The sequence below is a fragment of the Sciurus carolinensis genome, chromosome 1, assembly GCF_902686445.1.
Source record: "Sciurus carolinensis chromosome 1, mSciCar1.2, whole genome shotgun sequence".
Lineage (NCBI taxonomy): Eukaryota > Metazoa > Chordata > Mammalia > Rodentia > Sciuridae > Sciurus > Sciurus carolinensis.
In genome coordinates, this window is record NC_062213.1 from 165,241,799 (window position 1) to 165,257,037 (window position 15,239).

Here is a 15,239-nt window from a genome sequence, read left to right on the forward strand (position 1 = left end):
GGTGGCATCTGTAAGAGCCCTGAAGCATGAGAGTGGAATTAATGCAGCACAAGAAGGAAGGCCCCATAGCAGGGGAAAGGGTAGAAGAACAAGTAGGGGTAAAGAATCTAACCAGGTAAGGAAGACCAGGAAGGGCAGATGAGGCAGAGCAACCAGCCTAAGCAAGGACTCTGGAGAGGGCGAACAGCAGACTACCTGTGGGAACTCCCGGGCAGTGCAGGAGCTACAGACAACCCATCCCAAACATGACGAACTGGCATACTGAGCATTTCAAGCTGAAAACATTTCAGAAACCGTGATTGCAGAAAGAACTCTCTGACCTGCCTCTGCCTCCATGTAGCAAGCCATAAAAATTCCTTTGAGAAGGATGCCTTTCCAGTAGCAGGGACAGAAATAACCCATAAGCACCAGAGACAGGGAATTATGGATGCAATTTATCTGCACCAATAAACAACTGAAGCAGCCCTCTCTTCCCCCAACTTGACACCCCAACTCCTAATGAGGTCCTAGAATTTCCTGTCCCATCCCATATCCCTTTGTCCTATCATTTCTTCATAAATTTATCATTCTTTGTTTAAAAAGCATAAAAGATTTCTGCTTTGGCTTTACCTTCAGATCCTCACTTTCTTGGGAGGATCCTCACATCCATGTAATATTAATGAAATTTGTGTGCTTTCGTCCTGTTGTCTTGTGTCAGTTTAGTTCCTAGACTCAACCAAAGATCCCTAAGAATTAAGATTGTGTTAAATAAAAACTACGGGAGGTCAATGTTTTAGACTAAGCTCCTGACAGGTCAAGCTAAAAATCAAAATGGAGTCTCCCATGCTCAAGTTCCACATCATCAAGTTGAAACTGCTGTTTGCCTGAACTTCTGAGAAGCCAGGATTAGAGATAAAGCATCCAGATTTTCTAAACAAACCAATTTCAACTGTCATGATAATGAAGTTCACTCTGCTTTAATCCTTACACAAAAGAAGGAAACTGAAATAACCTGATGTTTTAAAAAATTAGTTATTTTCATATTGTTCTGTCTCCCTGTTACTGCTTTCAAAGGAAAGTAAATTTTGAAACGACCAATCTTTCTCTGTCTACGAAAGCAACCTCTTCCACTCACTATCAGAACACTTACTCTATAATATAGAAGGAAGTGTTGCCCAATTCTAGAATTGAAAACTAAGGCCAAGATCCTCAAACTAAATTGCTGTAGTTCTGTCTTTTGATAATGGGTAGCAAGGAGCATGAGAGGAACACAAAGTGCTTATGGCATAGGGTTGAAAGAAAACAAGAAGCAGAACCCAATAAGCCTTGCAAATCAAGCCGTTACCCAAGAAGCTGGAAAAGTCGGAGGGTCTTAAGCTGGTGACTGGTATCATCACATTAGCATTTTAGAAAGAGAAAATGAGAGAGAGAGAAGTAATTAATGGAGGAGTTTCCATTAATTCCAAATACTGACTGAGCACCAGAATCTGTCCCCAGACATAGGGAATCCAGTGTGATTGAACAGCAACAGTCCCTGGCCTCAGGGTCTGGGAGAGAAGATAGCCACAGTCCACATGTTATCACCTGCAATCTCAGGTGTCAGGAAGACTTCGGGAGGAAATAGCCCCTGCTCTGCGGTCAGAAGAGTGAGCAGGAATTAGCTCCGGGGAAAGGATGGGGAGGTATTCCAGGCATGGGGGACAGCATGTACCGGAAGCACCAAACACTTGGCATAACTGAGGAGCTGAGACCCCAGAGTAACTGGAGCTTAGAAAGCAAAGACCTCGCTGGCAATGCAAGAGCCTAAAGGCAGCTAGGAGCCAAAAGCCATTGGTCACGCTGAGGGGCTTACATTTTAACAGAGAATGAAAGAGAAGAAATACAATTGGAAAGAAGGAAAGGGAGACTGGGAAGTCACATATCCTAGTTCAGCCATTTGAGATCACATTGGCAGTAGCAAACCCCAGGATTCCAGAGCACTAAATGGCCTGAGGCCATCCTGCCCAACCAGACCTTCCTGCACCTCCCCAAGCCAGCTCAGCGCCCACCTCCCCCCACCGTCAGGCTTCAGGCCCCACGAGAGAGACTTTCAGAGATGAGTGATTTACCCTACGGCCGGCCAGGCAGCATGGAGCACATCAGTGGACTTCCTTGCCCTCTAGCCAATAGGAAGCGTGATAGGGGATTAGAGGACAAGAGAGCGTTAGGCGTTCACTCCCGCAGCTCCCTCACACCTGCCACTCACCCCAGGCTGGCTAGCACCCTCATCTGCAGGTTTCTACATAGCCCTCTCTTGTCCAGTTCCAGTTACCTCTCCCTTCCCTCAACACTTCAGGAATAGGGATGGAAAAGGAGCCTCTCTGGTATTAGCTCCAGGGTTCTGCCACATCCCATAAGCAGTTTCTCCAATTTACTCTAATTGGAGTGTGCTGTTTCCTGACTGATCCACTGGATGTTCCTTGTCCTGGATCATGCATGTTGCCCTAATCCATGAGCTGGGACTGACAGAGAGGCCAGTGGCTCCCTAAAGTGCCCATCCTAAGAAGCTAACCAGGATCATTGTGCTGAGCAGCTGATGTTAGTTAGCATCACCATTAGGGAAGATTTTTGAAGTCTAAAACCCAGTCTCCAGAGCCCTTAGCCTTGGGCACTGGTAGTTCCCACAAATACAGCCAGAGTGACTTCTCAGGAGCCAGAGTGACACAGTGCATTCCTGTTCTCTAATCCTGACAGAGACATTGCAAAATTTAGGTCATTGTCCCCATTTACCAGTAAAGAACTGGGACCCAAAGAGATAGAGACCAGAATTTTAGTTGGTGACAGGTCTTTCCCCTCTGCCATAGTCCTCCCTAGAACACCCAGGTTAGATGACTGGGCCACCAGGAGAGGGAGAGATTAGCTAAAAGTGACAAAATCTAAAGTCTGGAGAGACCAACCTGAACAGGGGTCTTACCCCTGCCATTCTGGAGCAATATGACATGCAATTCATGTTGGGGCTGGCAAGGGTTGAAGGGGTTTCCTGGCTCAGGCATCAGAGCGGCACACAGTGGTGAAGCACCACTTCACTTGGGAAGCACTTGCCTGAGATTGCAGTAAAAACACGAAGCAGCAGAGGTGCAAGACAGAGAAAGAAGGGAAATCCTGGGCTGGGGATATAGCTTAGTAGTAGAGCACTTCTCTGGCATGCATGAGCCCCCAGCAAATATCCTGACTCTATCACCTTGATTCAGCCATGGTTTAATTCAGTACAATCTCTAGGCTTTTCAGTAGAGGCAGCCAATCCAGTCCCTTTTTTGATTAAACTAATTGGAATTTCTGACATATCGTGAAAATAGAGTCCTAACTGATGTAGAAGGTCTTAAGCACCATTAAAGAATTTGGGTGCAGACCAGAGAAACTGAGGCAGTCCAAGTGTATGGAACCCAGTTGGGAGAGGGCTGCAGTGCCCAGCATACCCAATCGTTAAGCACACTGGCCTCTGAAATCATGCTGCCTGCCTTTGAATCCTGACTCACCTCCTCCCGACAGTAGGAGGCTCCTTCTGTGCCTCAGTTTCCTCATCTGTATGATATTCAAAAACTATGCCTTCCTGCTAGGACTAGACGGAGGATTACATGGCATAGCACCCATGCAGCAATCACAACACAGCCTGGCAGACAGGAACTCTTAGTAAACATTGGGTCTCAACATCATCTAAGGCACACAGGCCACCTGAGGCTTATTCCGAGCAGCAAGACTCATTTCCGACCTACAGAGCTGAGACAATCGAGGCTAGACAGCTGGACCTACATCCTGACTAGCCTGACTCAGAGGCTTTGGGGCAGAACCTACAGGAGATGCCTCAAACCTGACCAACTCACCTGGGATTAGGACACTGGGGCCTCCAGGGTTTCCGGGACCTGCCTGCACACACTTCTGTTCTTCTGGGAGCCCCTTCTCTTCCTCCCATGACCATCACTCAGTGCTGACCATAGCAGCCCATTTTCTTGCCTGAGAGAATGCATGGCCAGACCCTCCAAAACTAAACAATTTGCATTTATGTTGCCATATCTGGAGATAGAACAGGATGTCTTTGGTTAGAAAGGAAATTGTGCATTTCATTCTTATTGAACAAGAAAAAAAATGCATAGGGAGAAAAGCCTGAAATAGAAGTTGGGAGGCTCGAGTCCTAATGGAGGTCTGTCCCAGCTCGCCATGAGACCTTGGCAAGTCCCTTGCCCTCTCTGGACCACAGTTCCCTCAACTGTGGAATCCTGGGTGGGAAATGGCCAGAGAGGGTAGTTGGATTCAGCAGTCCTGGTGAACTCCTTCATGTCTCATGGTCCAGAAATTCCCTTCCCCACAGTGACTAGCAGCTTTGCAGAGTCCAAGGAAACAAACTTTCTTTACTCCTGATTCTGGTTCTCCTGTCCCATTCTTTCTCACCATTTGCTTTTCAGCTTCTCCCAAGAGCTTTCGGCCTTGTCTCCCTTCCCATTCATGCCCTCTCAGAGAAGTTTCCAAGAATCAGCCGATAGTATCAATAAGTGACCAGTATTTGCATTAGCACCTTGTGAAGCCAGAATTAAGGACAGGTAGTTAGTGTAGAAATAGGGGATCGGTCAAATTGAGGAAATGAAGCCATGAAGCCATCTGCCTCTGGAAGTTGGAGACTGCCCCTGGAAGAATGGAATGTCAAGGATCTCCAGAGCTCATTGATTACCAAATTTACCTGCCTTTATCAAGGACTGCAAGCAAGGAGCTGCTAATTAATGCCCCCTGGGCCCTTACCTGCCTGAATCACCTTGGCCCTCCCCCTGCCCATGGCTTCTCACTTAATGCAAAACCAGGCCTAGTCACGTAGGCAGGAAGGAGAGATAAGAGGGGAGAGAACTGGAGAACAAAAGAGAACTTAACCTATAAAAGATGTAGGGTGCCCTCACTTCAGGGGACTTTAGAACATCAGCCATGGCTCCCTTCTTCCTGCCGGAGAAGTCTGTATTATTACCTTTAAATAAAACCTGCTTAATATGCTTGCCTTGGCGTGCTTCTCTAGTGTTCAGTCTTCAACATTAGAAGGAGCAGAACTCATCACCATTAAAAGGCAGTATCACTTGCAACTTTAAAACTAACTTCCTGTGTATTTGCTTCATTCAGCCTGAGATTAATGGAATTTATATCCTCTTCTATTGCAGGTGTTGGTTTCATTGCTTTCCTTGTGAAGTGGGATCTCCATGAGTGTGGAGACTCCTTCTGCTTCCTTGTGGACTCCTTCTGCTTCCTTGCCTCTGTACCCACAAAGCTAAAATGTACTATCCCTATAACTAATCCATGTTGAATAAATCAACCAGGCCTGTAGATGACTGAGCATGGATCTTGAACTCAGGGTGGCTACTGAATCACTATCCTACTGAATGGTACAATTGTTCAACTGTCCACTGCAGGAAAAACAGACTTAGAGAATGACAGAAAAATCAGGAAGGTTCAAGGGCCCGTCAGGACCCATTGGGGCTTCCCCCAAATGAACACATACAGAGTAATGCTTTCAGGAGAGCTGGGAGAAGTCATTTGGGTGGTTTTTACTGACTCTGATCATTCTGCAACCTGTAACACCAAATCAGATGGTCTCTAGTGTCTCTGTTGCCAACAAATCAACTGTGACAATTTAGGCAAGATAGGGGGATATTTGGGCTGAGATCAATCTGGGGAGGGGAGCAATCTGTAGAAGTTTCACAAAGAAAATAAAAAATGAGTCCCATTTAAGCACGTTTTGGGCCGAGGTTGGACTCTGTAAACAAAACCACATGAATGTTTGGGCATGCTGGTCCATTAGCTTCAGGGGGCATTCACCACACCTTCCAAATGCCTTCTTTTAGTGGGACTTTAATTAAAGGGCCAGAGAAAGTCTGGCATAAGGAATGACAAATGGGACGCAGATCACCTTAGAAAGGCCATTGGCACAGAAACAGAGAAATCTGGGCTGGCAGGGATGCTCAGCATTTATTAAAATTCCCAAAGTGTGAACTCATGCCTGAGTCAGGCTGTCAGTGGGCTGCTGGGGAGGACAGTGAGGCCCATGATGAATTCTGTACCACAGGCCTTGCCACCATCTCCAGTTCCAAGACTGGGACTGAGGCAGGGGAAGTAGAAAACCAAAGTTTGGATATGGAGCATCAGAAGAGCAGGGGCCTGATTCAGAACAGGACTTGCGGTGTTGAGCTGTCCTAGCTCAGGTTGCTGAGACAGGAGGCACGTGTGGGCCTTGAACACTGACTAGTCTAAGGGGATGAGGCTGGAGGCAGAGGGAACCAGCCAGGCCATGAATGGTTATGACCCAAGCAGAAAGGAAGAGCTATCCTTTGGGGACCAGGGAACCTGAAGGACCTTCACAGGCTGTTCTTTGTCATTCCCATAATGTCAGTGCACCCAGGGTTCAGCCTTTACCTGCCTCTCTTCTCAGTCACTGCGTTTCAGCTGCCACCTCACTCTTAACATCCATTCCCCTTTTGCAATCTGCTACTGCTCCTCTTCTACTGAGTATCTAAGAGACTCTTCAAAATCGAGATCTCCAAAGTGGACTCACTGTCCTACCTCCTGCCCAACACTACTCCAGCCTGAGACCCTTCTGTGAGTGAATGGCAGAACTGTACACACAAAGCTGAGTCAAAAACCTAGGTGTCAGCCTCAGCTCCTCTCTTACCCTCAATCCTCCTCACACAGAGTCACCCAAGCCAGCTGTCTCTTAAGTGGATCTCAAACCCAGCATCTCACTACCCTGACCTGGCCTACCTCATGTGCATTGTGGGTACTTCCCTACCACACTGGGGTAGGTACAGCAATCTAAGTGATTCAGAGACTTGGAAGGCTCTGTTACCCTTCCTGCAGGCCACAAGGATACTTCCCCAGCCTTGAACCAAGTCATCTGAGCCAGCTCTATCAGGACTTCCGGTCTTAACTCCTTTGCCCTGGGGTTCCTCGTTTCCTTTGGCCTATTCTCCTGACTTGGCCCCACCAGGCAGCCCCACCTCTCCTGGCAACTCTGCCCCAGAGTCCCCCACCTCACACTCTTGAGCCACACCACAGTGCCTCTCCAGAATGAGTCTTCCCTGTGTCCCGTAACTTCTATATTCATTATTGCCAGGCAAGATTTTGTCTGTGTGATTAGTTAACAAGTTTAACCTTGGGAAGGGGATCATCCACCCTTAAAGAAACCTGGTCAATTGCAGCCACAAAAATAAAGGCAAAGACCCCTTCAGATTCCATTCTCTGCTACACCAGTTCCCCTCTCCAAGCACCCCGGAAGTCACCAACCCAACCCAAAATAAGCCTCCCACAGTAGAAGGTATGATATGACTTCTGCTTCTTGTGATGGTTCAGGAGACAAAAGGACTTGCCCTCACCACAAACACACACACACACACACACACACACACATACACATTTCCAGGCAGTCATAATGGGTTACTGGAGAAGAAATGAGCTTCTTGTTAATAAGAGAAGGAGGGGATAGAGAGAAGATTGCACTCAGGGACACCACTGGGTGGTGTCACTGTGACCCAAACTGTAAAGTCAGACACTTTAGTTCTATGAGTTGGTCTTAGAAGCAGAAACTGTCTTATTTATCTTTCTAGCCCAGGACCTGGGAAGAACTTAGCAGGAAGTGGTCACAGTCCAGGTCGCCCCTGGACAATATGACCCCTAGAATCCATCCTGGAAAACTGGTTCCAGTTAGCTAAAATGACCTTGCATCAAACAAGGTCGAACACAATACCTCACCCAATAACATGCTCCATCTTGGGGATACATCACCAGAAGACACAAACTCCAGAGGTATCACTAAATTCAGTACATTTGGTTATTGTCGACTAAGGGTACATAGAAATCAAAGTTATTGTTCAAAATACAAATGGGAACATGATGAGGGTTACATATTCGTGGATGAAGGGAAAAAGTACTTTTTAAGCCCCAGGTTGGGTGCTTCTCATTCATTTAAGCCATTTAATCTAATAAGTCAGATGCTGTACATGGATTGCTTGCTATTCTGCAAGTAAGAAGACAGAGGCTCAGCAAGTCCAAGTAATGGTCCTGAGGTCTCCCAGACAGTGAATGGCTGAATCAGGATTTGAACTCAGGTGGTTCTTCTTCAAAACCTGCCATCTTCTCACATAAAATGAGCCCACCCTGTACCCTTCAACAGAGTCAGCCAGGGAACCAGGAAGCGGGCGGGTTCCATAAGAGAGGAATCAGAACTATGGAGAAAAGCAAGGGGGCAGGGGTGTGGCTTAAAGCAAAGTTATCCACGATGGCAGGAGGGGAAGAGGGAAAGGAGGGCTTTGGCCCAGGGTCAGTGGCATGCCAGACCCAGAGTTTGACATTCCACAATAAATGTCATCACATTCTCACGAAGCCCATAAAGGAGGTATAATTATCTCTATTTTCCAGATGAAGAAACAGGGCACCAAAAAATGAAGAAATTTAAACAAGGTCTCCGTCCATGATGGAGCCAAGAGTCTACCAAACTGGTGAAGGGCTGATCAACCATGGACAAGACCCAAGTCCACTGCCACTCCTGACTAAATTGTCTAGAATCTAAGACATAAGCAACTAAGGATTGAGGAAGGCAAAGTGCACATTTGGCCAGAGCCCAGCCTCCTCAGCAGCTCTGGAATTCAAGATAGTGTGTCCCTGTTAACACTCAGAGCAAGGGTATTTGGGAGCTGGGGACTTGGGAGGAAATGCAGGACAGAACCTGACCCCTCTCCTCACCCCAGGCCAAGCCTCTGGGAAACCATATGGAAGCACTTTGCCTTCCACTTGTGGCCTCCCAATTTACTGCCCTGGCTCTGATCTGCATGTGTATTGTTCTTTAAGAGGAAAAGACTGCAAAGACAAACAAAGAATAAAACTCAGCAATACATGAAGCCTCAAGTGACAAGAATTGCTGTCATTAAGAGTCTTCCTGTCATCTAGAATGCTGGCTTCCTAGAATCTTTCTTCTTTTTCTGCTCCTGGTTCAAGTGGTGCCTCCTTTAGGAAACCACTCCCAGGAAGGAGTTCCCTTTCTCTCTCTTGCACTCTATTGTGTGGTTCATTTAGAATTTATCATTTTCAGTCCAATAACTACTTATACTTCCTCACTAAATTCTGAGCATATTGCAAGCACAAACCCTGCTTTCTTTGCGGTAACAAAAATAAATGATGAGCCCTCATTCACTAGGTGCCCACCACAATCCACAAGGTTGGCATTCATTATCTCCTTTAATATTTACGATAGTCTAAGTTTGTTTTAACAACTTGGGAAATGATGTCCAGACAGATCACCCACAGGAGCCAAACCTAGATCCAATTCTGATCTTTTCCCATGATGCAACAATGCACAAAGTATTTATTCGAAAAAAATGTATTTGTGAACTCATGGGTTCCAACTCTGACCCCCTGAGTGTCAACTAAAATTGAATATGATACTATATCAGTTTTCTATTGCTGCATAACAAACCAGCTCAGATCTTAGCGCTTTTAAAACAACCACCAATTTCTTTATTCCTAAGTCTAAGGGTCAGGGATTCTACAGGGCACCAAGAGGACCACACCTCTGCTCCATGCTCTGTGGTCTCTCTCCATGTGTGAATACTCAGGACTTCTTTAAAGGGCACGTGTGTGTCCTCTGAGTGAAAGCAAAGCCTATTACAAGGTTTCCTAATTCTCACAATGTCAGTTCTGTAGCATTCCTACAAGGGACCAAAGCAAGTCACAACTCCAGCCTAGGTTTCAAAAGGCACAGAAATAGACTCTACCCCTGATTGGAAAGAGCAAACAGAGATACACTGAAAAGCTCATAAGGCTAGGAGATACAGTCCATTCAAGGCCCTTATGGTTAACCTCGTGTTTCAACTTGACTAGGCTATGCTGTCCAGTTGCTCAGGCAAACATGAGGCTACATGTTGCTGGGAAGGTGTTTGTGTATATGATTGACACTTTCAATCAACAGGTTTTAATTAAAGCACATTGCTCTCTACAATATGGGCAGAACTCATACAATCAGTTGAAGGCCTTATGGGCAAAAACACTCCTAAAAAAGAAGCAATGATACCTTTATACAACATAGAACCTATTGAGTTTCTGAGTTTCCAGTCTGTATGTAGGCTTTGGACTCAAGGCTATACCAGGAACTCTTGCCAAATTTCCAGCATATCAGTTAGTTCTTTCGATTTCAGAGTTGCCAAACCCTATAACCATGAGAATCAATTTCTTAAAATCAGTCTCTTTCTCATCCTAGTCCATTGTGTATTTCCATACCAGAATACCCAATAAGGGTAACTTGCAAAGGACAGATTTATTTCTTACAGTTCTGGAGACTAGGAAGTCCAAGATCAAAAGAACTGCATCTGGCCAGGGCCTACTTCCTGTGTCATCCCGGAAGGCAGAAGTGCAAGAGAGTGCACACAAGTAAAACTCTTTTATAATCAGCACTAATCCACTCATTAGGGCTTTGCCTAATGACCTCTCAAAAGTCCACCTCTCAACACTGTTGCACCGGGGATTAAGTTCCAACATGTGAATTTGGGGGACACATCCAAACCAAAGCATACATAGGTGCTATATAGTCTATTGGCTCAATCCAATTCTGATGTGAAATCAGAGCAAAATTTCCAGAGACATGGGACTTTTCAAGCATTTTCTTATTTTCCTGTTTGGACAGTTTGCTATGATAATCATCACACGCATGTTATAAGAGTTCACAATCATCATTTCTTACAGAATCACGCAGGCTCTAAATCTTTGCAGAGTCAGACACAATTTGATGAGGCCCAGCTGCTGCCACTACTGGGCTGTGGGAAGAACCGCTGGCACTTCCTTCCACTGCCCACTCTGGACACCAGGCACAAAGCAGGCAGTGCTGGCACCAGAGTAGATACCAACTTGTTCCTGAGTCACTGGCTCCAGATGCAGAGCATTGAAAGTGGACACTTCATGATCTGGAAATTTTGCAATGTGGAAAATTCCTGACCCATTAGGAACTGGATGAAACAGAGGCTAACAAGAGAAGATTCGAATCTGTCAACCAGTGACAGGAGAGACCTGGTCTCATATATGACCAGCCCATCCTTACTCAACCCACAGATCAATACCAGACATTCACATTCAATACCTCTATTAATGCATGTGACAAACAACCTTTTCAAGTCCGTTCACTACCTGTATGGTAAACTGTGAGAGTTCCCAGCAGGAAGCAGGGAGTACACTCCATCTGTAATAAAGGGGCTATTCTTAAAGATGGGAGCAGGGTTTCAGGAAACCAACAAGGGGTAGTACAGCGCCCTGGGGTTAGCAGCAACTGAGCTGCCTAGGAGGCCAACTCTGTTCTCCTGGCTGGGAGAATACCCTCCATTCAGGGTCTCTCCCCTCCCACTTCACCCTCCTGCCAGCGCCTGGACCAGAAACCAGAGGGCAGTGAAACCCACAGAAGCAGTCTATGGGGTCAACCTCTTAGGTGGAACACGATGGAGAAAAGAATGGATGGAAGGACGTAAGGCATCCAGTAGACAACCCCTCCACTTAGCAACATACCATCAGATGCTTCCAGGGGGCATTTTCTAATTTCTAAATTATTTTGCAATACTGGGGACTGAACCCAGGGCCTCCCACATGCTAGACTAGCAGTCTACCACTGAGCTATACCCTCCAGCTCACCATCAGATGGTTCTAAAGATTGCCTCCCCTCTTGAGCCTGACTTGGGAGTCCTTAAAATCCAATTTTACTTGATTAGACATCTTTAGGGGGAATATTCCAACCTACCAAGAAACATCCTCTGAGGCTCAGTGTTCTGACCTACAAATTTCAGATAATAACCCTTATTTCCCGGGACTGCTACATGAGAATTCAGCACACACACGTAGGCCTATGATCATTATGAAGTACAAAGCAACATACAGAATTGCTGTACTACACCTGAGGGAGGTGTTACCAATTTCTGTCCCTAAATTGGGATCTTTGTCCCTCTCAGAATTATAGAATCAGTAACAAAACTGAGAGTTGATTGAGCAGTGCAGGAAGGTTTATTCTTGGCCAGAAACTAAGGAGAAGACGAGAAGAAAAAAAGTCACAAATGAGCCTCCCATCTAAAAAAGAAAAGGATGATTCTTTTGAGAAGAGAAAATGGCAGGATTTTAGCTAATGAATAGGGGGATTTTTCATGACTTTTTTGAGGAAGGTGTTGGGTCCATCCCCGACTTGGGGGACCACCTTTTTAAAATTCTTATATGGGTCTTTCCTATCTGGGCTGGAAGCTGCCAGGCCAAGATAGTGCTAGCAGGCCGGAACTGTACTGGGTTAATGCGTTACCCTAGGATGGCAATCGTCTGGGGGTGAATGGCAGCCAACATGGTGAGTGTCCTCCAGGGCTGAAACTGGTTCTGCCTGGCTCCATCCTGCATCCTGTTTCCACAGAAGCAGCCAAGGTCAGGTATCTTGTCTGAAACACAAGAGTGGTGAGCAAAAATGTTGTTTCTTAGGCTTTGAGGGTGTTTGCCTGGTGACAGGGGTAGAAGGGCCTCAGAAATGAAGCCGCCTCCACACGGAAGAGCAATCTGTCCACTCCAGTTCCTTCACAACACATTCTGTCATGTCGCTCCTGAGCTAAAGGCCTGGATCCCGCAGAGCAACCCTGCTCGGACGTGAGAAGCCATCGAGGAGTCACAGCAAGCCCTGCAGCAACCACGATGCTCACCTACACAGGCAGCTGGGAAGTTGCTCCCAGGTGAGCTCCACCAAGGAGCCTGGGATGGTGAACATCAGCCCAGCTTTTGTTTCAGGAATGTGCTTTCCTCCAGAGAGGCCCTGGGGAGCTTTCACATCCACAGAGTTTATTTAGTCAGTCAGGATGCCGAAGAGCGCATTCCCCAGGGAACAGCCTGATGGAGGCTGCTGGCCAGTCAGCCAGGCCAAAGGCCATCCCGGGTATCCTAGCAGAACCCTGGCAAGCTCTCAGTAAGACTAGCTCCAGAACTGATGAGGCCAAAAGAGGCCCTTAAATGACTCATTTTACATTTAAAAGAAATTGGGAGGGTGTGGCGGGGGGTGGTGGCACTCAGCCTGTCCCAGGAGGATGCAGTAGCAGGGCCGTCCATGCAGATTGGAGTGCAGCACTTACACATGGGTCCGCTCGAGCTCAGACTACTTCCTTTTCAGTCGGAAAGGAAGGGAACACCTCTGCTCTTGTTCCCCACTACCCCGGAAATAATGCCTAAATCTCCTCAATCTGGCAATGCCCAAAGCTTCCAACTGGCCCCAACCAATTTTTATCAGTTTATTTCTCAGTGCCACACTGATGGACTCACAATCCTGGTGCCACATGGTGGTCAGATGTACAGATTTCTGACAGACGAGACTTCCAATCTGGATTCCATCCCTTACCAAGCTGTGTGACTCCAGGCAAGCTGTTTAACCTCCCTGAGCTGATTTAGGTTCCACATCCTGACAAAAATAGCATTTGCCACAAATTAAATAAGAGTAGGTAGATAAAGCCTCAATACCTTGCCTGACCCAGAGGAAGACCCTGGGTTCTTTGGATAGTTTCTACCAAACCGGCTTCCTACGTGAGCTCTGTCCTTTGCCCTGGAATCCTGCCTGACCAGTCTTCCACCAGTACAAGCGCATCCCAGGTCCACCTCTCCAGCTGCTTCAGCCATTCTTATCTCCTCACTTTCCTGCCCTCACCTACCTTTCACTGCTCCCTCAGGACTCCAGGTAACCACATTCACTCTGAAGGTCACCAAAGCAGGGTACAAATATTACAAGATTCAGCACCCAAAGACAGTGGTGCAAATTCCAGCCTCTCTGGTGACCACCACCAAACCACTCGCCAGTTCATCAGCCTCTCTGGACTTCTGTTTCCTCTTCTTTAAAAGAGAGAGAAATACCCACTTTCCACTTGTGGAATGTCAACAGGATGATATAAGTGAAAGGACTTTGTAAACTCTGAAATGCCATGGAGTGTTAGGGAAAAAGCAAACTATTAAGTTTTAGGGCAATGGTTATTCTAAGCTATAAATTTTTTTTTTTTTTTTTTTTATGGTCTGGTTCAGCTTTTGTGGCCTATAATGTTTCCGCTAGAAAACCTAATATACTGATTCAATGAGCCAGAAGAGTTCATGTCACTGATAAGCAGAATTTCCATGGACTCCATATTCCCTCTCCCCTACCAGGTCCTATTCTGAAAAACTGCAAAAATAACTCATGTTGTTGCTAAGACAACTTTCTACTTCTTCTCATTTTCAAGGTGCTTTATAATTTATAAACTGTTCATACATCTCAGGGTCTCAGGAGGCTACAGTTGGCCTGAAGCACCAAATAGAATTCTCTGAGATCTCTGTGATAGCCTAGGTCACTGCTCTCTCCCTGAATCCAAAGGCAACAAAGCTTAGGATTATTTGAGAACCTGGGAGCAACCCAGCCTCATCCACAAAGGGCTAAATGCCCATGAGAAATGGGATTCTTTCGAAAGCCCCGTCACATGGGCAAAGCAAGCCAGGGTTCTATAACCAGATGGGTGAAAGGATTGCCTCTTTGTTTCATCTCTTTCAAAATCAGATCCAATCCTTCACTTTCAGGTTCACAGCCAATCCTTCACTTTCAGGTTCACAGCCTTGAAACACTGAGACCCCATCTAGTAACCCAAGCAGCCTGTCAAGGTCTCTGTATGTTGAGGTGTTTCTCTTAACCTTCCTGGCTGACTTTTCTTTGGCAACGTGTAGTTACAGAGCTTCACAAGGCTCGAACTGTCCAGTATCTTTGAGACAGGGAAAGATTCTAAGAGAAGCAGATTAACATGTAAGCCCAAAAACACTACCCAATTTATTTAATACCAAACAGCATCATAGGTGGTATTAGAAGCTGTAGTCCACTGTTCTGGTCTGCCTCAGTGATGTCTATTTAAATGATAGAAATCCTGCCAAGGTAAGAAAAAGAAAATTTAAATATTTGTCTGATTTTATATCCTGGGATACATGAGAAAAATCATGAAACTACTTATGCCTCCAGCCAATTGTGTAACACCAAATAAGTCAATTTCCCTCTGAGTTTCAGTCTCTTAATTGGTTAAATTAGAGAGCTGGACTAGTTGAAATATAGCTAGTACACACTAGACAGGCTACCATGAAAGATGCACCCATTCAGAGCCCATGCAGACATTACTAATCAATCACAGTACCCTTTCCCAGCATTAGGACACAATTCAGTGCTTCAGGCACTTACTGCCAGTAGGTCAGACCCTGAACAAGGA